Below are 27832 nucleotides of genomic sequence, written 5' to 3'. Positions count from 1 at the left end.
ATATATATATATATATATATATATATATATATATATATATATATATATATATATATATTAGGGATATGCCGGTATTAAATTTTCCTGTTGTGGTTAATTGATAATGCTTTTATCACGGTATACGGTATTATCACGGTATTGAAATTTTGTTTTAAAAAAGTGGTCATAATACAGTATTACAGGTTAAATAACTTTTTTTTCTTATAACAAAAATAACTAAACATTTTTAAACAATAAAGCAATACAGAAAAATATATAAAAGTTAATTGTTTTACACATTAAAGTGCAAAAGAACTATAAAGACCAATAGGTATCACTTTACAGTAAGACCTCATTAGTTAACCTTATTTAATGCATTAACATTCAAGGCAAGGCAAGTTTATTAATAAAGCACATTTCGTACACAACGGTAATTTAAAAAAGAAAGTAAAAAAAAAAGTCATGAAGAAAAATAATCACAAAAATAAAACAAGCAATTTAAGAACCTTAAAATGAAAATTATTTAAAAATTGACTTAAAATGAATTTAAGACAGATTAAAAATAGAAAATGTTTTTACATATAATAAAGTGCAATACATAAAATATAGTGTAATCAGTTCGGACATCGCATAGTGCTCATTCAATAAATGCACAGCTAAACAATGAGCACTAGCTACATTTACTATAGAAGTTATTAATCTTTGTTAAAAAATACAAGACTTAGTTCATGTTAGCTCATTAAATAACACAGTTGCAACTTTCAATTTTAACAATGTGTTATTAAATATTGGAATAGCTAAGATTAATTTTTTACAGATTTACAGGGTAAGTGCTGCATTTTAGCGCCATCTGCTGTCAGAGAGTGAATGTGCTTTCATTCAGCGTCCCTCACGTGTTTCTCCATGTGCTTCTCATTTGTGCTTGTTTACATCAGAGCGCATGCGCTCTTTCAAGCACCATATAGCCAGTGTTGGGGAGTAACTAGTTACATGTAACGGCGTTACGTAATTTAATTACAAAATTATTGTAACTGTAATTAGTTACAGTTACTAAGAAAAAATGAGTAATTAAATTACAGTTACTTATGAAATTTTTAATGATTACAAAGGGGATTACATTTGAATATTTACACACATCCACATACAGATTTAACTGATGTCTTTCCCAAATTGCACTGACTATTTTGAGACATACCGTCCTAATAATTTCCGGGATGCGGAAATACAGTTTGGTTCGTAGAATCCAGTCATACAAACGAAATGCCTAACGCGGACGGAATATGCCACATTTTGGATGACTAAATCAAAAGTAGGTCAGTACACTTGAATCAAAACATGACATGGACTAGTGTCTGTGAATATAAAGCCCCAAAAATGCAATATATGACTTGCACATTCTGCGTGTCTGTGGAAATCAGGCGCGGACTGGACACCGGGAGAACCGGGACAATTCCCGGTGGCCTGGCAGCCGATTTGGCCCGCTATTTAATATCATTATTGTATAATTGCCTGCCGAATGTACTAAAGCGATCCTTTGTGAATCCGCCATTTGATAATTAAATCTCTAATAAGTCATGAATTGTTAGTCATGACTCGCGCGCTCTCCGTGCCTCCGCCAAACGGTTTGGATCAGACTCAGAGTAATCAATGCGAGAGAGAGAGAGAGAGAGAGAGAGAGAGAGAGAGAGAGAGAGAGAGAGAGAGAGAGAGAATACAGTGGACTGCTGGAGCAGAGAAGCAGAACTCCTGTTCAGGGTTTCAGGTCAGTTTCATCTGTAAAGATGCTTTTTTGTCTTTGTTTTTTTTATTTATTTAATCAAGCAGCAGCACGTTGCTCATCAGTCATCACTCAAAATACTATATAAAGGACATCATTATTATCTGTTGTAATGTTACAGTAGTAATTTAGCTGAAAAAAATTCTGATTTTTTTTATAGGTTTAGGGGGAGCTACGACAGACAACAACACAACCCTTACGAAAATTAACATTTTAATATTTAACTATAAATCCAGAGAAAATGGTTACTATTGTTTAACTCTGATAACCAAAAATGTAAAATTATTTTACAAATGTATTTATTTAAAAATAAATACAAATCCATTTGCAAAAAAAAAAAGGTTATTTTACTTTTATATAGGCTAATAAAAGCATGTTAAACTTTTGTAAGGAAAAAACATGACTCGTGTACAGTATTAGGATTTTTCTATAAAGATATTGTAGTATTGTAGAGTATTGTATTGTAAAGATTAGTTTTGTTCAATCTTGAGTATTAAAGTCACGAGAGAGATGGATAACAGGGCAAAATTAAGAGACTGAAGAGAAAAATGGAAATGAAGGTGCAGTTCAGGAGAGAACTTTTAATTATTTAGCATGTCCCCAAATTAAAGATTTAAACCTTTTTTTATGTCAGGTCCAAACAAAAAATTGTTTTGTCCATGAACAGGTTTGTATGAGTTTGAATTTTCCAGTCTGAATTTTTTCCCAGTCCGCCCCTCCTGTAAATGAATGGCAAAGACATGTTTTCATTTACTACACATAGGTCTACTGAAGCTCGCAGTGTTTTCAACCTCTGCCGCCTCAATATTCCTCATAATTCCTAAAACTGCTCTGTGTCACTTCATGTGCATTTTACTTATTTTAGGAAAACTATCATCATATACAAAGAGACAGCAGTTTAAAAAAAACACCAATATTTCAGGAGTTTATTACACAGAATACGTCACATGCTTATTAGATAACTGTATTTAAGTTGATGTATATGCTTTTATTTATTATTCTTTAATTTTCACAAATTTATAAAAGTAATCAAAAAGTACTCAAAAGTAATTAGTTACATTACTTTAATAAAGTAATTGAAAAAGTTACACTACTATTACATTTTAAACAGGGTAACTTGTAATCTGTAACCTATTACATTTCCAAAGTAACCTTCCCAACACTGCATATAGCGATGTTGTGCATTTTAAAGCAGCTGATGGGAATAATATTCTTAAAATGCATTCCAAATTCTGAATAATTTGTAATGTATATTTATTCACTGTATTTAGAACTGCCCACGATAACAATATCGTGCATATGAATCACTACAATTTATCGCATAACCGAATACTGGCACAAGATATATTTGTATATTTGAAATAAATGCTGTTCATTAGGTCAGTTTTGCCATCACAGGAATAAATTACATAAAAAAAAAAACATATTTTAATGTACTGATTACTGTATTGATAAAGTAAATTCAGCCTTTGTGACCATAATAGACCATCAATAACAGAAAAAAAACTTATAATTCCACCTTTTGCTTGGCAATACATTATATATTATTTTATACTACGATGCTGTTGAATGCTTGAATTGAGGGAAACTCATGAAAAACATAGTTCCAGGCAGGTTTTGACCACATTACGAAGTGTCTATATCGCTTTGCCAAATGATTATAGTTAAAAGGTCCTAACAGCCTAAAACAACAACAAATGACTAAAACCCACAACAACACTGACCAAACAAATAAATACAGTAAGCAATAAGATAAAAACAACAGATTGATCCCCTCTTTTTTTTGCCACAAAATAAATTTTTTATTATGAACGTAAAACATATGCTCTATAAAAATAATGCACACCTGAGGTTGTGATGTGGCCACAACAGCAGATCAGAGTTTTTTCTAAATAATTTTTTTATTATTTTAAAACGATGTGATATATAATATGTGATGTAGTATATCATATTCAAGTTCTTAAGATGACTTTATTAAGTTCTTTTATTAACAGAAGGAAAAGCAAAAATACTGTGCCCATGAAAAGGAATAGAAAGAATAATTATAATGTGAATTGTATTGAGAAAAAAAGCTAACACTTTAGGACCAGTTCTCACTTTTAACGAGTATTCACATTCCTGACAAATTTGCAATTTATTTGTACTTATAAAGCACATATTAATGCTTTATTCTGCATGGCCATATTTTAGATCCCTTAATCCTACCCCATACCTAAACATAACTACTAACATAATAACAGTTACCATAAAATATGGACCTTAAAATAATTGGTGACCCTAAAAATCTAATAAACAAATATTGCCCCTTAATAATAAAAAAATCATTTCTGACACTGATCCATAGAGCATGGTGGAAGGCCACAATATGAGAGATATTTCACAAAGGCTGACAACCCCAGTGAGCTCACAAGAGAAGGTAAAACAAAGACATTGAAGGCGCAATTACAAAGACCATTTCATGGCCATTAATAATATGAATGAGCTGTGTTAAAATGAAATCCACTGACAAGAGACTTGGTAAATCAACACACCGCCACAAATGGCTTTCTGTCAATATGATTTTTGCCTGGTGAGGACCAGTTCTCACTTTTAACGAGTATTCACATTCCTGACAAATTTGCAATTTATTTGTACTTATAAAGCACATATTAATGCTTTATTCTGCATGGCCATATTTTAGATCCCTTAATCCTACCCCATACCTAAACATAACTACTAACATAATAACAGTTACCATAAAATATGGACCTTAAAATAATTGGTGACCCTAAAAATCTAATAAACAAATATTGCCCCTTAATAATAAAAAAATCATTTCTGACACTGATCCATAGAGCATGGTGGAAGGCCACAATATGAGAGATATTTCACAAAGGCTGACAACCCCAGTGAGCTCACAAGAGAAGGTAAAACAAAGACATTGAAGGCGCAATTACAAAGACCATTTCATGGCCATTAATAATATGAATGAGCTGTGTTAAAATGAAATCCACTGACAAGAGACTTGGTAAATCAACACACCGCCACAAATGGCTTTCTGTCAATATGATTTTTGCCTGGTGGGTGATACAGTTCTGATGATGTAATGAGCAATTATCCTCGAGTAATAGTTCCAGTTGTTCCTCCATCTAATTTAGCGCCGCAGTTTTGTATTAGCAGCACTACAGGACTGAGAAGTTGAGGCCCATTAATCTCCTTGCTGCTGCTGCTGCTGTTGCTACTAGAGTTTATATTTATGCTCTAAGTTTTACTGACTAATGTGGTTAGGAAGCATCCTTGATTTTTGCCAATTTTAAGAGGAAACAATTGTTGCAGCACAAATGGACTCAATAGCCTGATTGCTTTTTGATGCAGACGTTTAAGTCTCTTTCAAAACCTCTTTAGTCTGACTTTGCCTTAGCTAAAACTCGCTTTGAAAACCCCTGACGTTTAGGACAGTGCTGTTTTTGTCTGGTTCCTTAAAGGCTCTTAAAGTAATCCCAATATAAGATGTATGGGTGTTTTAAAGCAGTTTAAGGAGCCATATTGATCGACATCCTACAAAATGGACTGGAAGGAACAACTGTGTCTGCAGAAGTCCAGGTCGCCTGATCCCCGCTGAGTGTTGGGGTTTATGCAGCCTTGCTTTGGGAGAAATTCTCTAGATCAATAAGCCATTAGCACCCAAATGAGCAGACCTGGGAAGCCTGAGCCCAGTATAGTGTGACTTTAGCCCCTGGTGTCATTTGTTAACGTTCTTATCTCCCCGCCTTTTGACATCCACCTGGATAACCTGTATGCGTATCAAAAGCTGAACAGTCCCCCAAGTTGCATCATTGCCTCAGGCTTTGCAAACATGGCAGTGAGTCGTGAAATGAGATTTCAGCACTATCAATGTCTGACTGCTCGGCCTAAAAAAATGGTATCTTTCCCTAGTGTCTAAACTCACAATTTCTAACAATCAGAAGGACAGATCAATGAGGTAAAGCCAGGAGTGTCGTAAAGCACAGATACAGGAGAGAAATTACGCAATTAAAATGCGCCTCTGAAGGCACGAAACGGGCGATGATTTAACTAAGTGATGCAAAGAGCGATTAGCTCAGCTAAACTGTGTTTACATATGTTTGCAGCAAAGCCTTTGATCTGTAAAGAGCTCTGAAGTAGAACAACCCATAAGAATGAATTAATTTTTACCCTGTGGAAATCGCCTTTGGGGTTGTCTGGGTCAATTGAACTTCCTTTGATTTGACAGTGCAGACGAATCTTTATCTGAGATACCAGGGTCGTTTTTAGTCCTTGAGCACAGATTATGCCTTTATGCCTGAATATAAAGGATAGTACTTTAGGTCTGGAATTGATTCTATTGTTAGTGATTTAAATTATATAATAATTATTTTTGAATCTGTCATTACAATGAGCAAGTTGTTTAGATGCTATTTGAATCTGCATATTCAAATATTCAGCTTAGTAACTAGAGCTATGACCTTTGTCTATATACATGAATTTTGTAATAAAGCACAAAATTTTAGTTTGTGGCTAATATTGTGATGATCCATGTGATTTTTTTTTTTCTTTTAACATTGAATGATATGATACATAGCTTGGCTTCGCCATAGGCCATGTTTGACTTCTAAGACCCAGCTGCCTCTTTTGAAAAGTCCTGCTGATATGTGATTGGAAGCGTAGATTTAAGTGCTCTTGATCAAAGCACCATGTTTCATCAGAAAGCCCCCAAAAATATTATCAGTCAACAAATATATTTAGTTAAGCAATTGTTATTCACATTTTTGTCCATGTAATTGTCAGACAGCACAGGATACCATGTGTTTATCTTCAGATTGGACTCATGTTTCATGGTCCGTTAGAAAAGATTTGTGTGTTTACAACAGTTACCTGTATTTCCCATTGGACATTTCACTACTTTAGGTCTTGGTTCAGCCATGTAGCTCTTTCCTTCCCACTGTTTGTCCTTGCCTTGCTGCCACAGTAAATCAGTGTCATGTATTTAGAGGGCACCAGTGAGACAGCATTGTCCCGCTGCTTTTGTGGGGCTTAGATCCAGGTTGCCGGATCTGCCACCCTGCTGCTTGTCTCACCCAGCTGCCCCTTCACTGCTCTCATCCCCAGAATGATGATAATGAGTCTCATGAAGATAACGCCGCATAATCACACTTAGATTCTGGCAAAATTATGTTCTTGCATATTTATGATTTTAAAGGGTTACGACTAAACTGCTATTAACATAGAAGAACAACATGTTGTGGATAATCTGCATGTTTTAATATGCTTGACACGTAGCAGCTTTTTAAGGCGGTCTACTGACCCATATTAAATTAGCTTTTCATGCTGAAAATATTCGCACTTGTGTCCAGGGGTAAAATTAATTACTTTTTGTACATTTCCATTGCATTTCAATAAATATAAAGGTGAGTTTATCCAGAGATAAAAATACTGTCATCATTATTAACTTTTAAAATACTCATGCTGTTGTTTTGTCCCACAAAAAGAGTATTTTTAGAGTCTCCTTGTAAATCTTTTTCCATATAGCAGCAATTCATAATGACTATGGCCCTGTTTACACTAGTGCTTTTTCATTTTAAAATGCATAACTTTTGCTATAGTTACGCCTATCTATATTGTTATGGTGCCTTATTTTCTCACGTGGTCAATATAAACAGCTTGGGCATGGAAAAGAACTGCACTTCTGTGCTCAGCCAAAAAACAAAGTTGTCGTCAAACTGTTTTAGAACAACATGAGTGTGAGTAATTAATGTCAATAATGTCATAAATTCTCCTCTTTGGCAGAACTATTTCTGAACATGTTAAATCATTTAACATCAAATAACTAGTTCCTTGATTTGATGATCATTTCTCCGTCTATTCTCTTTGAAGTTTGGTTCTCTTCATACCTGGCGAGTGTGAATTAGTCCATATGGACCGTCCTAGCCTGAAGGAGATCTCTCTAATAAGAGAAGAGATTGGCAAACCATCAATAAATATTAATACCAATGTGAACAAGCTGTGCGCATCATCAAACACCGACTCCAAAGACTAAAACTGGACTGGCATGAATTATACAATAGAGACACCTCTGAGTTTTTCAAGAATAACATCTTCAAACACATCCCCCTTGGGCTATTGTCTCTTTCATATTGGAGATGCTTTTTGGGTGAATGTATATTCTTTGGTCCATGTTTATTTTTAACAATTAGTTCAAGTTCAAAGAACTCTTGTTTTCAGCTGTAATTGTTCAAGCGAAGACCTTTAGATCAGAATTTGTAGGTTGTAGTATGCAAATAGTCAAGTTTTTTCACAGAAAGTTCAGCTCAAAAAACTCAAAGCACTTGATGTGATATTGACAATGACATTAGGAAGATACCTTTGTGTAGCTTGCGGTGATTCAGTGACTGATATTTGTTGGGTGAATGCGATGAAAGTCAGTGCTGCTTGGCAAAGGAAATATTGTATCCTCGGGCGACTGGCGGTCTGTTTCTTCATCCCTCAGGTCACCGGTGCTACACTTTCCCCGAGATAAAGTGCCTTCCCTAAACCAAACCACCCCTATCTGACCCCTGCAATCTGCATATACAATAAACTCCAAGTGCCTGTGTGAATGAATTTGCTCGAAGCCTTTCCTCTCAGTTTGTTGTCATCTTGAAATTCGCACAGCATTGTTATTATGAGCCTTACATTCAGGGTAATTGCATAGAGATGTTTCGGTGATGACAGTCTACAAGGAAGGGAGAGTTCCCTTGGGGAATGGGAAGCCAATCACTGCTTGGTTTCTTCTCAGGAGACACACTTTTGTTGCAGATAAGATACATTTCACAGGCTTATTGAGATATAATGAGACAATCGCTCTTGTGGTACAAGGGAAACCTCTTTCTACTGGCATTATCACCTTATATATGAGTGAGGACTGCATTGTCATTAATACCTTTCCAAAGTGCAAAAGTGCCCACAGTCAGATCGTAAAATCTGTGAAAATATTTGTTTGTGTTGTGCTTTGGAAGTGAACTAGAAATGAAAATAGACTCAATTTGGAATTGAAGGGTTTTTTTCACACCTTAAGGCACTTAAGGCACTTAGGGACACATCTACAGGTACATATTAGCGGTGTAAGCTACAGTGTGTGTATATATACAGTTTCATAGTTTGGAGTTGGTTTTTTTAACATGTTCGAAAAGATTTATTTTTATTTGTTTTTTACCCAGGGTACATTTATTGGATCAGTAAAAAACAGTCATATTGTGAATTTTTATTTATTTATTTCTTAATTGATGATGGCAAAGCTAAATGTTCAGATATAAGATCCTTTAGAAATCTTTTTAATATTTTGATTTGTAAAACGTAATCGGTTACTAAACGTAACCTCGGTTCTCTCTAGAAGAGCGAACGAGTACTGCATCTTAGCTAAGACGCTATGGGAAAAGTCTCTTTTCACGAAATACTGAAGCAAAAAATTATCCTTAATTTTGTATTTTTGTAAAGTGCATTTGCAGCAGTACACAGCCATAGGTGAGACAGCTCGTTCGCTCATTGGCTTGTTCTGCGGCAACTGCACAGCCTATCGAGCGCGGGCTGATGCAACATCAGACCAATAATTCGCGCCCTTCTTGCCACTTCCCGCCGAAACGGGTGTGGCCCAACCTATAAAAGGAGCTCGAAAAGGCTGACTCACCTGATTTATTTCATCGCCGAAGCGAACCAGAGTGAATCGTGCGCACGGCAGAGAACGCAGTACTCGTTCGCTCTTCTAGAGAACGTTTAGTAACCGAGGTTACGTTTAGTAACCGAGTACGTTCTCTTACGAGAGCTCTCTCGTACTGCGTCTTAGCTAAGACGCTACGGGAACCCAATGTAAAACGCCGTGCGTGCAGGGATCACACACCAATAAACCTGAAGCAACGCCCAGGATTTACAGTGCACAGTCACCTGAGGGACTCACAGAGAGTCCAGGACAGAAAAGGGGAAAAGCCCTCCGTCCTATATCTAGCAGCATCCGTAGATGCGGCAATATGACATCACACAGCCGAGGCAAGGCCTGACCAATGTTACAATGCGGGTCTTACGCAATACTGCTCATATAACAGTCGGCAGCGCATAGCGCTCGTGAACTCAGAATTCCCCTCAGGGCCCTGATTCGACTAAACCAACAACAGCCTTGCTTGCAAGGCGGGGACCTCCAGGTTATAGAACCTGATAAATGTAGACGGCGAGGCCCAACCTGCCGCCATACATATATCCTGCAAGGAGATCCCAGTAGACCACGCCCACGACGAGGCGACGCCTCTTGTGGAGTGTGCTCTGACGCCCAACGGGCACTGAAGGCCCCTGGAAGCGTAAGCTAACGCTATGGCGTCAACTATCCATCTGGATAGAGTCTGTCTCGAAACAGCCATTCCCTTGGAACGTCCACCGAACGAGACAAACAGCTGCTCCGTCTGCCGAAAGGCAGCAGAGCGAGACACATAAGCTCTTAAAACCCTGACAGGGCAAAGAAGACTCGAGTCTCCATCCTCCCCTGACACCGGCAGGGCAGACAGGGCAATAACCTGAGCCCGAAACGGTGTGTTGAGGGATTTCGGCACATAACCGTGCCTAGGTTTGAGTATGACTCTTGAGTCATTGGGCCCAAACTCCAAGCACGACTGGCTCACCGAGAGCGTGTGCAAATCACCCACACGCTTCACAGAAGTGAGAGCCAACAAGAATACTGTCTTGAACGACAGATGCTGAAGGCTAACCGATTGGATAGGCTCAAAAGGGGGACCCTTCAAGGCCTCCAAAACCGCCGCGAGGTCCCACATAGGGACTGACGGAGGTCTGGGAGGATTCAGCCTCCTAGCTCCTCTGAGGAACCGGATGACTAAATCGTTCCTTCCTATTGACTGACCGGACGCCATTTCAGAAAACGCCGCGATGGCCGCCACATAAACTTTGAGCGTGGATGGGGCTCTGCCCTTATCCAACAGCTCCTGTAGGAAGGAGAGGACCTCCGTCACCTCACAACTAAGGGGTGAATAACCTCGAGCTGTGCACCAGCTGGAGAACACCGACCACTTCGAGGCATACAGACGTCGTGTCGACGGAGCTCTAGCCTGAGTGATGGTATTTAGCACTCCCACTGCGAGATCAGCGGGTAACCGTTGAGCGCCCACACATGGAGGGACCACAACTCCGGTTGAGGGTGCCAAATCGATCCCCTGGCCTGCGAGAGGAGGTCCCTCCTCAACGGTACCGGCCACGGGGCGACATCTGCTAACTGCATCAAATCTGGGAACCATGGTTGGTTCTTCCAAAGAGGTGCTACAAGCAGTATTGAACATCTCGTTTCTCTCACCCGTTCTATCACCTGCGGAAGGAGGGAGACGGGAGGGAACGCATAAAGCGGGCAGCACGGCCATCTCCGTGACAGCGCGCTTTCGTTCTTGGAAAAGAACGCGGGGCAGTGAGCGTTTTCGTGGGACGCAAAGAGGTCCACCTCCACCATGCCAAATCTCTCCCACAACAGCCGAACTGTTTGCGGGTGTAGAGACCATTCGCCCGTAGGAACATTGCCTCTGGACAGCCTGTCTGGACCCAGATTCTGCAGTCCAGGCACATGCACTGCTCTCAGCGAGCGCACGTTGCGCTGAGCCCAAACCAGGAGGCGTTCCGTCAGCCTGCACAGGTTTCGGGACCCGACACCGCCCTGGCGATTTATGTAGGACACCACGGACATGTTGTCCGCACGGACTACGACGTGGTGATCCTTGATATGGGGACAAAAGCGCGTTAGCGCGTTCTCCACTGCCAGCATTTCCAGGCAGTTGATATGATGGAGCTTTTCCCGTTCTGACCATAGGCCAAAGGACGGTCTGCCTTCGAGCAGCGCTCCCCATCCCGAAGTGGAGGCGTCCGTCGACACCATTTTCACACTCGGGGAAGTCCCCAGGCTTACACCTGATCGGTACCAGCCGTTCGCTGTCCAAGGTGCTAGAGCCGCAACACAGCTCTGATCGACCTTGAAATGCAGCCGGCCAGACGCCCACGCTCTGCGCGGCACCCGAGCCTTCAGCCAGAACTGCAGGGGGCGCATGCGGAGCAGGCCCAGCCGCAGAACCGGAGATGCTGAGGCCATGAGACCCAGCATCTTTTGACAGTGTTTGAGCGACACGGTCGTGCCGCAGCGGAAAGAACTCGCTGCGCGCTGAATGCCCATCGTGCTCTGTGGTGACAGCCGCGCCGTCATGGAACACGAGTTCAGAACTATACCCAGAAACAGGATCGTCTGACTGGGGTTCAGCGAACTCTTCGCCCAATTGACACTGAGACCGAGCTTCTCGAGGTGATCGAGTAAAACATCAACAACAGCCTTCAACAACTCACTCTGCTCGTGATCGGGCCAGAACCAGCCAGTCGACCAAATAATTCAGCACTCGTATGCCCGTCTCTCTTGGGCACCAGAAAGTATCTGCTGTACAGCCCCCCCCTCGCTTTGAGCTTGAGACACAGGCTCTACAGCCCCTTTGCTCAACAGTTTTGATATTTCGGCCTGAAGTATGTGTGCTACTTCTGTTTTGACCGTAGTTTCGACGCGCGCTGATAAGCGCGGAGGGCGTCGAAAAAAACTGTAGTGAGTAGCCTCTCTTTATAATGCCTAGCACCCAATCCGAAACCCCTGGAAGCGCTGACCATGCATCTGCATGAATGGCTAAGGGCTGGATGCGAAGCGCGCTCTGTTGACCGGGCAACGGCGGCGCTCGGGTGGGCTGCGCATTTGAAGCGGGGAGCGCGCTGATCACAGCGGGCAGATCGCTCCTCCTCAACCCCGTCCCGGCGCTTAACCGACTGGGGGAAGGCTGAGCAGGTCCCGTGGGACTCGATATGTCTGCGAGTGACTGTGGGCTGCATATGCCACTTTCAACTCGCTGTCTGCCTGTGCAGAGCGTACGTGCATGGGCCTCGTTTTTACAAAAGCCACGTGCCGTATGTGACATAGTGTATGTAGGCACTGGGGAGTGGGCACGTTTACTATGCGGCGCGCTCGACCGATCTGTGTCGATCTTATGTGCGCGAGCCCTGTGTGCAGGGCTGTGCTTACATGTGGAGATGGGCACTGAGGAGTGGGCATCGTCACTGCATTTATAGCACCATCGGCCGTGGCCGGACGAGCGTGCACGGGTTTTTTTTTTTTTTTTTTTTTTTTTTTTACAGAAACCACATGACGCGTGTGACATAGTAAGCGTGCCCACCCCTCAGTGCCCACAATTACTATGCAGTGTGCGCGATCGACTTGAGTCGCTTTTATGGGCGCAGGCCCTGTGTGCAGGGCTGTGCTTACATGTGGAGATGGGCACTGAGGAGTGGGCATCGTCACTACATTTATAGCACCATCGGCCGTGGCCGGACGAACGTGCACGGGTTTCATTTTTACAGAAACCACATGACGCGTGTGACATAGTGATTGTGGGCACTGAGGAGTGGGCACGTCTACTATGTAGTGCGCGTGATCGACTTGAGTCGCTTTTATGGGCGCGAGCCCTGTGTGAAGGGCTGTGCTTATATGTAGAGATGGGCACTGAGCAGTGGGCATCGTCACTACATTTATAGCACCATCGGCCGTGGGCGGGACACCAGAAATTACACCTTTTTCGGGAAATATCTGGGTAGCCGTGATAACGGTTTTCGTGTGCAGGCAAGCGGGCAACCGTACAGGCTTGCGCATTGCAAAAAACGCTGAGACAGTCACAATCTCTGGAACTGAAACAGCGGCGTGCTTAGGTGAGAGCCCGGCCACAGCGGAACTCATACACCGGCGCTTCGATGAAGCAGCCATCGTGTGTAGTGCCGACGCAGCGTCATGCAGCATGCGTAGATGGCTTTCCTAGGATGGCTTCGGGGCTCCCGGCCTCACCGTAATCCTCTGGCGTGGTCCCCGCGGCGCGGGGCGACGGCCGGTAGAGCGAGAACGGGGGTCTCGAGCTGCGTTGCTGAAGCTGTTGTGATAACTGCTTTTGTGTGCAGGCAAGCAGGCAACTGTGCAGGCTTGCGCATTGCAGAAAACGCTGAGACAGTCACAATTCCTGGAACTGAAACAGCGGCGCGCTTGGGTGAGAGCTCAGCCACAGCGGAACTCGTACACCTGCGCTTCGATGAAGCAGCCATCGTTAGTAGTGCCGACGCAGCGTCACACAGCAGGCTTTAGATGGCAACACCGCTTTTGCCGCCGTCCAGCAGAGGGCGGACAAAGGTGCGTCGCCATCGCCTGTTCCACCGGCGGAAAGTGAGTGGTAGTTCCTGTTTTTATCATCATCAGTGTGGAGAATGCTAGTGAGACAGACGAACGAGTTCGCGCTGAATATGGAGCGTTCCAAGCCTTCGCCACCTCTTCGTTAAGCTCAGGAAGAAATGAGGCGGGCTTTGAGAAGTACGCTCATCCGAAAGGGAAATACCATCCAGCAGGGAACGAGACGGGGGGCGCTGGTGCAAACCACTCGCGGCCGAGACTCATCGCGGCCAACACGAGCATTCGCCCCGGCTCCTTCTCGATGTCCGCTCGTCTGCTGGGCTTCTGAGCAGAAGGCGCGAGATCCTCGGAGCTCGCCCAGCCCTCACTGCCCGAAGCTAGCAGAGAGCGCGTGTCCTCTTCCTCCGACGCGGCCCTGAGATCGACTTCCTCGGATGACGCGCCGGCAAACAGCGGGCGCTGCCCACCGGGAAGCGATGCAGGGGGGGCCGGTGAAGCAGGGCGAACCGGCGAGCTCGGTTGAGCTGAAGACGGTTCCGGAATCTGCAAGAAGCGATTCTTTTACGGCGCCTCAGCGCAGCGGAGAATGCAGGCTCAGAGAAAAAGGCCAGGCGAGTCCTCAGAGTCACCATGGCAACAGCTCGCAGTGGGGGCATCCGCCGTCAGCGAGCACGAGCGCTGCATGATCTTCACCCAGGCAGGAGACACAGATGACGTACCGGTCTCCCTCGCTGAGTGGGGCTCTGACGAGCCGCAGGAAGGCATCTTAAAAAAGACGCAAGCTCTTTTACGAGTGTGTGTCGCAGGGCGAACACACACACACACATAAAGAACAGCTTGGATATAACAGAATTGAAAGGAAATAGGCGCCGGATAGCGCAGCAGGAACGGCAGTGGAAGGCGGCGATGCCAGCAGCTTCAGAATGGCTCGTCCTGCTGATGTGCTTTGTCAGACGGCGCTTGCTTCCTCCGTGATCCAGCGATGCATGAGCTTCGCTGAAGAGATGAAAAATCAGGTGAGTCAGCCTTTTCGAGCTCCTTTTATAGGTTGGGCCACACCGGTTTCGGCGGGAAGTGGCAAGAAGGGCGCGAAGCCCTTGATTATTGGTCTGATGTTGCATCAGCCCGCGCTCGATAGGCTGTGCAGTTGCCGCAGAACAAGCCAATGAGCGAACGAGCCGTCTCGCCTATGGCTGTGTACTGCTGCAAATGCGCTTTACAAAAATACAAAATTAAGGATAATTTTTTGCTTCAGTATTTCGTGAAAAGAGACTTTTCCCGTAGCGTCTTAGCTAAGACGCAGTACGAGAGAGCTCTCGTAAGAGAACTAATGAATTTCTTTTGCAGGCATCACTGATAAATAGTAAGTTCAAAAGAGCATTTATTTGACAGTCATTTTTTGTGACATCCTAAAAGTCTTTTGTTGTTTTTTATTAATCTGTTTATCCTTTCTAAATAAAAGTACTAGTGTTGTCACGGTACCAAAATTTCAGTATTAGGTACCAATACCAGTGAAAATCCACAGTTCTCGGTACCAAAGCAAAACACAAAAACATGCTAATTAAAAAAATGGACTAGTTTCATTTAATCCAAGCTCTGTACATATTTAATTTTAAAGGGCTTTTTAATTTTAAAGCCAAGAAAAACAACTAAGTTATCTTAACCGTAACATTTTCATTTTTTTTAGTACCAACTTGGTACCCAAGTACCGGGTCTTTTGACAACACTAAAATGTACTAATTTCCTAAAATAATCTTTCTGACCGCAAACTTTTGAATGGTAGTTCATATTTAAAATGTACTCTGTATTGTTTTTTAAATCAGTTTGCACAACATTCATGGATATTTGGTATATTACATTATATATTTAACATCTAATATTAATTTCAATAATCAAATTTTGTGCTGGTACTGTACAGTGTTTACTTCAGATTGTTATACTGTATACCATGGTACTGCCACTGTAAAGTGTTTAAACTATTTAGTACTGGAATAATAATATTGGTTAAAGTAAATATTTGTCGCAGCCCTCATGTAGCTATGCTTGTTACTGTATATCTGATATTCTTTACTGAAGCATAAACAATTATATTTTATGGTGGTCCTACGATAGGAACTCAGAGGTAAAATAATGGCATATGCTGTAGGCTTTGCCCGTGTACTCATCACCACGGACATGGAGAGCAGACACTAAGCGCTGAATAGGGTTATTGCCTTTAGCACATTGGTTGAATTACCCGTAGCCTGAGTAATGATGCGCCGGGCACAGTGAATGCTATGCCAAAAACAAGAGTGGGAGGGAAGGCTGTTAGTTAAGTGACGGGGAGGTCTTTATGGAGTGTGGGTTTGGTATTTAGACACTAGGAAGCATTAATCTTAGTTTTCGAGCCTATAGTTGTCACCTCTGTCCTTAAAGGGGCTAAAAGAGTCTTACACAATAGTCCCTTGCACAATGTGACAGTGTTTCAATGGGGTGAGCAAGTTCAGAATTGAGCCATGGCTAGTTAATAGAAGGGTTTACTTTTATCCAGCATGTTAAATTCCTGTTCCAGTCTTTCAGTTCATTTATTATATCTGTTTACTTTCTCCTCTTTGTTATCTTCCTAAAACACCATCTGAGTTTTTTGTATCTGGCTTCTATTTTCTTACTTTACTAATCTTCTGCTTAAGTTCTTCTCAAATTTTTACTGATAACTTCAACATTGAATGTAGTAATTTTTAAATGTAATTAAAATGTCATTCTTGCAATTCAATTGCAATTCTTGCTTCACTTGATTTGGATTCGACTAGAAGTAGTTTACAAATCACAAAGAGCTGGAAGTATAGTTTTTTCAATAACTGACTTTTGAGTTTTTCCATTGAAAGATTTCTCAGACTGATTCAGTCCAAAAAATTTTGAGTTCTTGAGTCATTTGCACAATTCAAAGAACCAGCTCAAAAGAGTAATTTGTTCATTTCAGACAGCAAATTCAATTAATAAGATTTCTCTTTCTATGACTTTGTAGACGCAGCAGTCTGTTGTCTACTTCTCTTAAATCTTTGGGTTATCATTCACAGATTTCTAACTTGGCAATACCACATTTCTATCTGCAGAAACTCACCAGGACATTTGAAATTTTTTCTTTTTCTTTTCTTTCTCAATTATGACTTTGTAGCTGCAATTGCGAGTTTGTATCTCATGATTCTGAGAAAAAAAAGCCAGAATTGTGAATTTGCAATTGCAAGGGAAAAAAGTCAGAATTGTGAGAGAAAAAGTAACAATTGCCTTTATTTTATTCAGTAGTGAAAACAGTCTCTCTCTCTCTCTCTCTCTCTCTCTCTCTCTCTCTCTCTCTCTCTCTATATATATATATATATATATTATATATTATATAATATTTTTTTTATTGTGAAAATGGTCACCTCTGATTATAAATTTCTCTGTAGTAGAAACTGCAACAATTTTACTGCAAATTCAATTGAACTTCTCTTGTTTATTTAAAATGGTTCTATTGCTGGTTAGTTCAAATTTGTTTGGCTCTTCTTTAACACTTATTTTAAAATAATATTTAATTCAAGTATATTTGTTTTATTTTCACACCTATTTCGTTTAATTATTATTAGTAGTATTATTAATTAATTTATAATATTCTACGAAAGTGTTTTTTCTCTACTTTTGAGGTGGTAATCCTAGGCGTAAACTGTGCCTGATTTATTGTCTCCTTTTCCTTTTCACCTTCCATTTCTCCCCACGTTCCCCTCTCCTTCATAACTGACCCCTTCCCTCTCTTCTCTCTGCGTAACAGGCATGATCCTCTTAGCCACGCACTTGCATAATGTTCACTCTTAAAGCGAATTATCTCCAGAGAGCTTTGGGATTACAGTCTTTCATTAAATCAAAATTCCATTTCTATTCTGCTTTCTCACCCATCCTTTACACTCCCTCCATACAGATCAGAGTAATACAATTAGGATCCATAAGTTTCAGTCCCAAATAAGGGGCTAGAAAGGAAGGAATTGTTCCACACCTCCCTAAGGGAGGGAAAGCCGTCTGCTCTTTGTTCCAAATTGGACATTGGGGGAATGTCAATGCACTGACCCCTCGCCCTCTTCCAGTCAACCCTTTATGCCTGGGTGCTTTTGGGAAGGAAGAGAGTGGCCACTCAAGGCCACCACCTGTTATTACTGCAATAGGTTGAGTGTTTAACTGCAGTGCACGGTTTCTTTAATTGAGTCTTGATATTTGTTCATTTGGAGCCAACTGGATATTAGTGAATAAGTTCGAAACCTTTAGTTGTTGTTTGTTAAAAATGCAGGCCTTGTTGCTATCCATTTAGTTTTCACAATGAGTTCCCCCAACTGTGATAGCAGCATGAGGCAAGTGCATACAGAAGCTCAAAGAACATAGCACACATTTGAGCTATTAAACCGCAGAGGTTTGTTTAATTGAAAAGAAATTAGGCTACTGTGAAGCTCTGTTCATGAGACAGAAAGACAAAGACAGAGATGTGGAGGCCCTCAAAGCACCTGCCTCTTTTGCATTGTAGCTCATTTTAAGGTCAGCAGAAACATGCCCCGGCTCTCTATTTCCACTGAGAGAAAGAGCCATGAATCATAATAGCTTTAGTCTTATACCACTGTAAATAAAGAATGTTTCTTGAACTGTCTGGAAGTCTATAAAAATAACATTTCATGTTCAGTGCAAATATGTATTTGGCGGATCAGTGTTTAGCAGTCGTCATATGAGTCTGTTTTTTATATCACCATGATACTTAACTTTCTAGTAGCCATCCATACTCTGTAATTATATTAATGTTAATGAGGCCCTTATCACTGCAAAAAATCGATTTGAGAAGCAAAAGTGCGCAAGATAGTAATATTGCATAAGATTTAGTCTCGTTTTCAGAGAACGAATACTGAATAACAAAAATTTTTAGGTTTATGCTTAAAACAAGAACATTTTTGCATTTGGGTTATTAAAAAATCTACTTAATTCAAGATAAATTCTTTGAAAACAAGTCTTAATACAAGTTTTCTTGGTAAATAAAGAAATCATTTTCTTTATTTTTCAATAAGTGATAATTTTCAGTATTGAGAGTCTTTTTTTTTGGCATAAGATAATTATTTGCAGGATTTTTCTGGTCTTCCTTAACATTTTATATTTGCTTTCCATTCAATTAAAATTAAGTGAACTTATAGTATTTATGAAAATGTCTCTATCTCTCTGTGTATCATTTCCTTCTTTATCCATATAACACTTTTATTTCTACTTTAATGATCTCTGTATTTCTTGCCTAATGCATAATCACTCTTGTCTTCTCTTTTCCTCTCTTCTTTGTCATGCTTTTGATTTCTCTGACAGATGCACTTTCTTCAGTGTTGAGTGGCTCAAATATATTGTTTTCAGTTACATAATTTTGTGAAACTGGCCGAGTAGGGTATTTGGCCAGGTACAACATTCATACATTAAAATAGATGAGCTTAATATCAGCTCTAAATGGGCTATATTAAAGGCCATATTAAAACAGAAACCATCTTATCATAAAGAGCATTCATTTTGGTAAAAATAAAAAAGAACTCAAATTAAATTAAATAAAACATTATTGAATTAGCTTTATCAGTGTTACATAAATGAAGATAATTTTTCACAGCAGGTAAAAAAGCTTTCAGACCACATTTGTTTTTCATGTGTTCTTATACATTTGTTGCACTTTTTACAGTATGAATGTATTTTTAAAAGTTTTCACTAATCATATTAGCATTTTCTAGTGCTCATTATCCAACAGTTAATGAAAATAAATTTTGTGATACAATGGATAAACATTTAGCAAATGTGCTGTTAACATCTTGCTCCTCAATCCATGTTCTTATTCACAGAGTGTTGGAGCCAAGCACAGACACACTGTGTTCCCATCTAGAGGCTGGGACCGAGGCCCAAACTGATGGGTCTGCTGGTCTCTGCAGTCTAATTTTCTCTCCTCTTCCCTTTAATTTTCTCCTTCCGTGGAGCTGCTCTTTTCCTCTTAATTTCCCTTTTTGGTACCTGTTGTTATTGAGTATTTACCTCCAAAAACAAGGTTTAAGGAGATTTAAGCACATTTTTTTTGCGTGCATTCAATTTACTCTGATCAAATATAGAAGGAATTAGCTTTCATAAGCATACCTATAAAGATTTTAAAGGTTTAAAGACAAAATGCAATTCTAAGCAATGATTTTATGAAGCAGTGCTACACATTCATGTCACAAGTGGCAGGTTTTGTTTTTTCTCCCCGCTTCTGTACTAACCTTGCTCTGCAGGGTCCACAGAGGGGAAACGGCATAAACAGTGCGGCGCGGGACAAATTTTGAAAGGTCATTGCGGGCGCAGGCGGGATGATGCGGTGCACTTGCGGGTGCGGGCGGGAGGGATGATACGCTGCACTCCCGCAAATTAAATATTAGTGTAAAGTAAAATATATAAATGGTTAAAGTAGCGTTCATAATTTGTACTTGTGAGAGAGATTCTGTTTGTCAGCAATAAAAACGTTTTAAGCAATCTAAACTTGTGAATCAAGGAAATTATAGCATATTTTCAATTAAAGAAAGCAAAATTTAATAAATAAATTAAAAAGTTGAGTAATTTGCGTCACCGGATAGGCTACTGTCGGTAGTTGATCATTTCTATTGTAAAACAGTCAAATATTACATTTTTATCTACTTGCATTTTACCAGGCATTCGTTCGCTTCTTTAATCATTTTGACATTGATGAGCTAGACCGCTGAACTTTTAGTCATCCTAACAACAAACAGAGCATTGCGTAATGCATCAGAGCAGCATCAAGAATATCAAGTGCGCAACGCTGCTCAACGCTGCAAAAAAGCACATCGCTTTAATGCAAAATGGAAAAATATAAATAAAACTGTAATATGCACATGATTAGGTAATCACGGCTGCTGTAATCTTATTCACATTTCTTTTTCTGATTAATTGTTTTGCTCTATGAGAGACACAATTTAACAAAATTATTCGGGGCTAAAAACGTCCTAGCGCCGCCCCTGATCCTGCCTGCCGTCTTGCGGGCGGGAGCGGGACATAATATCACAGATGCGGGCGGGAGCGGGACTAAAAATGACAAATCTTTGCGGGAGCGGTACTAAACACTGCGGAAGCGGGCGGGAGCGGGACTGAAAATTGTGTCCCGCGCAGGTCTCTAGCTCAAAGGAATACTAATGACACCACTATATGCTTTAAGAATTCCACGTGGAACAATGAGAAATGTTATGCTGAATGTTGAAGCTGCTGCATGCGTTGACTGGGATGCTGCAGGGCTGGAGTAGAGGGTTAGTGGCTTTTAGAACGTCGCAGTGCTGAACTTACAGTGTTAAGTATTCCTTGTCAACCTTAAATATAATTTATGGCCTAATATTGAGTACATTTGTGTACAACTAAATATTGAGTCAAAAATTAGCTCATGAAACAACACCTGTTTATGACTTATTAACTTAAAAAATAAAATTGGATAAAAGCGTCTGCTAAATGACTAAATGTCACTTTAACATAATTTCCATATTACAGATATATTCCTTCGGGAGGCGGGGGGGGATCTCCCAAATGACAACTTCATGATAAAAACAGATCAGTATTTCTCTTTAAATTATCTTCCATTTATACAAAAACTATTTACAAAAGAAATGGAATATGGATGAAATATTTACAAATAAAAATAAAACAAACAAAAAAAATTATTCATTTGGAGTTACATACTCAATACATTTGGACCAAGTCAACAAATATATTTTTTTGGTGATTCACGCTTAATGTAATTTTCTCCATAGTAAATATACTTTTTACAACATCAGTTCAATCATACTTGTGGTGGATTAGGTTTATATCAGCATCTAGTAATAGCTTTTTTACTTTGCAGAAAGAATTATTTTATACATATATTTGTTTTTCCTTTCCCTGGAAACCATTGACACCAAAGTACCTCAAAACTGAAATCAACTGAAGTGTTTAAAATCTTTTCTAATACATTATTTATATCTTTCCAAAAACTTCAGATATATGTGAAAATGCTTAGCATCCTGTGAGCCACAATGTCTCCAACAATTTGAAAAAAATCTCTCCAACATGAAGAATGTTGGAGAGACTTTCACAATCCTCAGTTGAAAATTTCATATTTTCAATGTTGAAGACAGTTGTGCTTTATAATGTTTTTTGGAAACATCCCTTTTTTCAGGATTTTCAGGACATTATAAAACCCTTTAATGCGTACTTGCTTCATAAAAGTATGAATTTCTTCTTTTTATTATGACATTTGAATGGTATGGTACCTCTATTGGTTGGAAATCAAAAACTTTGTTTTAGATAAAAGCTTAAAAATATATCTGTTCAGCGGGTTATTGGATTGCAGCAAATGTCTGGCTTCTGTAAAGCCGTCTCAACAGAGCTGTGAGGCCTAGACAGTTGAAATATTAAAGATGGCTCTCCAGCCAGGGGCAGCCACTGATCAGAGAGGTTCCCTCCCATTGCTGGACACCTTTGATAGATCCTCAGTCCAATTGGGCAGGACTCATGCTGGTCCACAACATCAAAACACTCTCAGACTCGCTGCCAGAAGATCAAAAGCCTGTGGGTTTGCGGACACACATTAATAATGATTTACGTTTTACGTGCGTGCATTCGCATGTGCGCACGAATGTCAGTGCCCTTTGGATTGCTGTGAAGTAGTTGTGTTTTTAGCTCTGAGAAAGAGAGTGATATCACTAAGCAAACTTATTTTGTCTTCATTCACTGGTGTTCAGCCGTGAAAACTCCCAGCGCAATTCCGAAGTCTATGAAGAGATGCCTTTTGTTCCTGTCAAACACCAGCCTCCACCCTCACCCCACCGCTAGGCTGCGTCCTGCTCCCTGCTCCCGTCATGTCAAAAGGGTTTCCCGCAGCTCATGCTTTCATAGCTCCCTACAGAATAAAACAGGGCAGAACACGTCTCCCTCTTTTCCCTCAGAAATCCACACACATGGGCCCATCAGGAGTTCTCTCACACCGCTGCAGACCAGCACCATGTTTACCCCCATGTCAGTCGCCGTGAAACCAAATGAAGGAGAAGTCAGTGGGTATAGGGAGGTGGGTGACATTGTGACAACCGCGGCAGTCGGGCAGGGATTCATTTATATTCTAATGGGGGGTAGCCCTGGATACGCTTAGGTGACTGGAAAACATTCAACAAGAGGAAGTGAGCGGACTTGGATTTGGTGGGTGCGCTTGTATAACGACTCGGATTGAAAGGTAACTCTCGGTTATCCCCGCAGATAGAAAAAAAGGGCTGGACTTTTCAAAAAGCAAACATGTATATTTCCCATGGACTTTCTAAGTCTTTGCTTTGTAGACTGGAATGAATTTGCTCACAGGCTCAATGGAAAGCGATAATGTGCTCTGTGTGAGACTTGCAACAACAGGAAACACTCCAGACCTCACATATGCTGATATATCCACTCCTCTAGCATGCATGTAATAGATCAGAGCGGTTGGTTATTCAGTGCACATCAAAAAGGGGCTGATGGGATTGCTCTAGTGAAAATAATAGAGTATTAAATTGAAACGTGAGGTTCACTAGCTCCTAATTCCTGACGATTGCTGTTTTCCCTCTGGGAAGTGCCCTTTTCTTCTTTAATAATTGATAAAGATTAAAGTCCTTTTGATTATTTTAACAATTGATTTACATATTCTGTTATGTGTTGATGTTTATCAGTATTTTACTAAATTAGTGAACTGGGTTTAGTATTTTATTTATTTTTTAAGAAAATCATAAACCTATTAAAACAATCCTTGCTGGTTTAATGTGTTGTTTGACTTTGTATCTAAACATGATCTGTGCTGATGAAATCATGAAAACTGATGAAATTTCAGTCAGCATTGTCAATATATAAATTATATAGATATTATAATATAATAATTGTTAACGATTAAATTCCTTTTGAATAGTTTAACAGTAGATGTGTCATTCGTTGAAGCTTATCAATATTTTACTGAATTAGTGAAGTACAATATGGGTTTATTATTTAAAAAAAAATCTATTAAAACAATACTTGTGGGCTTAATGTGCCTTTTTTTTTTACATTTTATATAAATCATAGATATATGATAAATATACTACGATCTAGTTTAATGCTTGTAATAATATACTGTTCATATTGCTATTAATAATAAATAGAGAGTTAGAGTATAAAACAAAGATAATTAAAATTCATGTTACAAGAAAATACTATTTCAGTCTTGCTACTTCAGGATTTCACATTTAATTACTTGCCTTCTCTTTGTTATTGTTTGTTTTTACTATTTCTGATTGAAAATAGTTTCTGTACCAAATTTATTTCAGTGGAAACTATTTTTTTTATTATTGTTTTGATTTTTAAGTACACAAATTCACTTTATTTGGCATCAAAGGTATGGCGGCTGCTAGACGTAATTCCTCTGGATAAAACATGCCAAAATATTTCATAGCCTTTGAAGAGAGTCCCAATTGCCCCATATTGCACCAGAAAACTATTGTAGAGAGTTGGGGGTGGCCTTTTTGGATTTAGGCCAACTCAACCACCTAGAAACGAAGAACATCTTAGCAACCGCATAGGAACATGCTAATAGCCACACAAAACATCGTAGCAACTGCATAATAATACTCTGGCAACAATCTAGCATTGTGTCTGCAGATGTTTCGTGCAAGCACCGTTTGTTTTGAAAGCGCTCAATATAGGCTGATATTTAACTTAACTCAAGTCTTGATAAAAAAGTCATTAGTTCAGTGGTAACATGTTACGTTGTGATTGGACGTTGTTTATGTACAGTGCTTTTAAAGACCTGTCAATGTGAGACGTGCTTGTTTTTCACCTTACGATATTTATGCATTATACAGGTTCTTCGTGTGATTCAGAGGCGTCAACAAAAAGCCATGTCAACCTCGCTTTCTGGGTTCCCAACCAAACATCCAGATTTGTAGCGCAACAGAGGAGCTTAGTCATTTGTGTTTGTCCCTCCCACATGCCATAATGATTTTCATCAGAGCATGAGAGAGATTAGCTAAAGAGACATGATTATCGCGACAGTCGAAGGATCTGAGAACAGCTCTACAGAAAATGTGTGAAAGTCCATACATGTTAACTCTGAATCTGCTAGTAAAGGTGCTGATCATGTGCATCTTATGTGCTGTGAATACTAAGGAGAGACAGAATTTGAGGAGTGTTTGATTGGAGCACTTACTGTACATACGCCGGTGCGCTTCATTAAAGCCCAGTCCATTAACCCCCTTTGCTATGATTCCGGAGCCATATGCTGCAAATTACAGCTCTAATGTGAGACACTAAATGTCAGTCTGGATCGCTGGTGAGGAGATGATTGTTGGGTATAATGGCTGGATTGTTTTTTTTTTTTTTTTACTTGCACTTGTTAGATTTGAGTCCCACTATCAGTGTTGTTTGAAACAATGAACAGAATAATGTTGACCTAGGCTGTGCTTTATTATAGGGCTTTATGAATGAGATGACTGTGGTATGTATATATTTGGGATGTCCATATTTTTCTTCAGTATATTGCATAATTGATTATCATGAACATTGAAATAATTGGTGAGCGTAAATGTTAAAACCGCAAAATGCACGCACAGGAATCCGTGTACAACATGCATATAGACAAATCTGAATAAGAAAAGTATTTTTCTCTATTAACCATTTTAGATTGCTGTTGCTCATTGCATTTTTGGTTTATTATATAACTCTGATCTAACAATAAAAATGAGCCATTTGCTTTATTGGCTTTTTTTTTTTTTTACTTCATCACTTTATTTTTATACACATATTGATGTTATGAACATTGTTGCTGTATTAAACTTTAAAGTTAACAACATACATTAAGTAAAACAATATGGTGTATTATTAAAGGGGTCATTTGCTGTTGATAAAAAAAACAATTTGTGTACCGTATTTTCCGCACTATAAAGCGCACCGGATTATAAGGCGCACCTTCAATGAATGGCCTATTTTAGAAATGTTTTCATATATAGGCCACACAGGATTATAAGGCGCATAGAATAGAAGATACTGCAGTCAAACGTTTGACTGGGTTTGTGTTATGCATCCACTAGATGGAGCTGTGCTATAGGGAGTGTCAAAATTTTGACAGAGCACCTTGATCCATATATAAGGCGCTCCGGATTATAAGTCGCACCGTCGTTTTTTGAGAAAATTAAAGGCTTTTAAGTGCGCCTTATAGTGTGGAAAATACGGTAATATAATGTGTTTATGTGGTTTAAGGTAAAAAAAAAAAAAAAAACATTCTTTTCCACATACTGTACATTATTGTTTCTCCCCCGCCTTTCAAGAAACAAGTAATTTTTTTTACAAAGCTCATCGTTATGAAAAGTGAGGTGTGCTCTGATTGGCCAGCTATCCAGTTTGTTGTGATTGGCTGAATGCCGCAAATGTGTGACCAAAATGTTACGCCCCTCACCATTAGGGATGGGTACCGAAACCCGGTATTAAACTGGCCCCGGGGTTAAATTATGAAAGACCGTAGAATCAGTAAGATCTGACGCTATCGTTTCTGCTTTCGGTACTGGAGGGAAAAAAATTAATGTACTATGTATTTTTGCTACTAATGTTATCGTGCACATTTTATCTCACCAAACATTTCTAATGTGCGATCATATTAAGAGGTTTGTCTGTGAGATTTGCGAGATCTCTCATGTGCGCAGCAGAGGCTGTCTGTCAGTCACACACACACACACCACAACGAGCGCGGCGCACGCACAGACATAACAGTATGAAAACTCTCACTTAATAATAAAGAGTGATGATGGCGAAGAGATTTGCTTAATAATGTTATCGTGCACATTTTATCTTACCAAACATTTCTAATTTGCGAAATTATTAAGACGTTTGTCTGTGAGATCTGCGAGATCTCTCATGCGCGCCGCGGAGGCTGTCTGTCAGTCACACACACACACACAACAAGAATGAGCGCGGCGCACACACACGCATAAGGGACCGTTCACATATCGCGTCTTTTGCGTGCTCAAGTTCGTTATTTAAAATGTAGGCGCGCGGTATGCTCGCTCATAATGGAAGCGACGCGGTGCGCGACGAGCTCGTTTTTTCCAGGCGCGTCCGCACCGCATTGAGTTAAAAACATCTCAACTTTTCAGAATGCCGCAAGCGCACCGCAGGTCATGTAGCTTCCTCACCTTTTCCGTAACAACGTTGAAAGCTCAGCCAAGATGAAGTAACAGCTGATAGCTATATGTGGATTTTTTAATTAATTTAGTAGCTGTGCTACTGCAAGCAGTTATTAGTGCTGCAAATCCATTTATCCATTGCTGGAATTTCTGCGCCTTCATGGAGAGAGCAGGTCATGGTTGCTTAGCAACGGCAGACTCCTCAGGAGCGCAAATGCCCAAAGACTTTGGGGGAAAAAAATCAGAAAGCGGCGTGCCTAGCGTTTTCCACGCGTTTTTAGATGCGATATGTGAACGGCCCCTTACAGTACGAAAACTCCCGCTTAATACAAAGAGTGACGATGGCGGAGAAAGTAAAACGTTCCAAAGTGTGGTTAACTTCACTAGAGTTGATGCAGACAACGCTGGTTGTCATAAGTGCAACAAAATTTTTGCATGTAAGGGCAGAAACACAAGCAATCTGTCAAAGCATCTTTCAAAAGTGCATTATGTGCAGACAGAGAAATGCAAAGTTTTTGACTGCCTAACACAACACAAAGTAGCTCAACACAAAGTACCGATAAGAATACCGTTAAAGTACCGGACCATTAAGCAGTATCGGTAAGAGTAGTAATACCATTAAAACCTTAACGATACCCATCCCTACTCACCATTCTGTTATGGTGTGTCCTGGTCAGAACA

At 40.2% G+C, this 27832-nt stretch overlaps 1 protein-coding gene across 4 annotated transcripts in view; it reads left to right on the top strand.

The window, feature by feature from the left end:
- LOC132161127 (low-density lipoprotein receptor-related protein 8-like) overlaps positions 1–27832 on the top strand; it is a 174114-nt gene that overhangs the window by 43975 nt on the left and 102307 nt on the right. The gene's annotated exons all lie outside the window — the stretch shown is intronic.

This window comes from Carassius carassius, chromosome 17 (assembly GCF_963082965.1).
Source record: "Carassius carassius chromosome 17, fCarCar2.1, whole genome shotgun sequence".
Taxonomy (NCBI): Eukaryota; Metazoa; Chordata; class Actinopteri; order Cypriniformes; family Cyprinidae; genus Carassius; species Carassius carassius.
The sequence above is the reverse complement of the archived record's forward strand: the minus strand, read 5'-3'. Positions and strand labels throughout refer to the sequence as shown.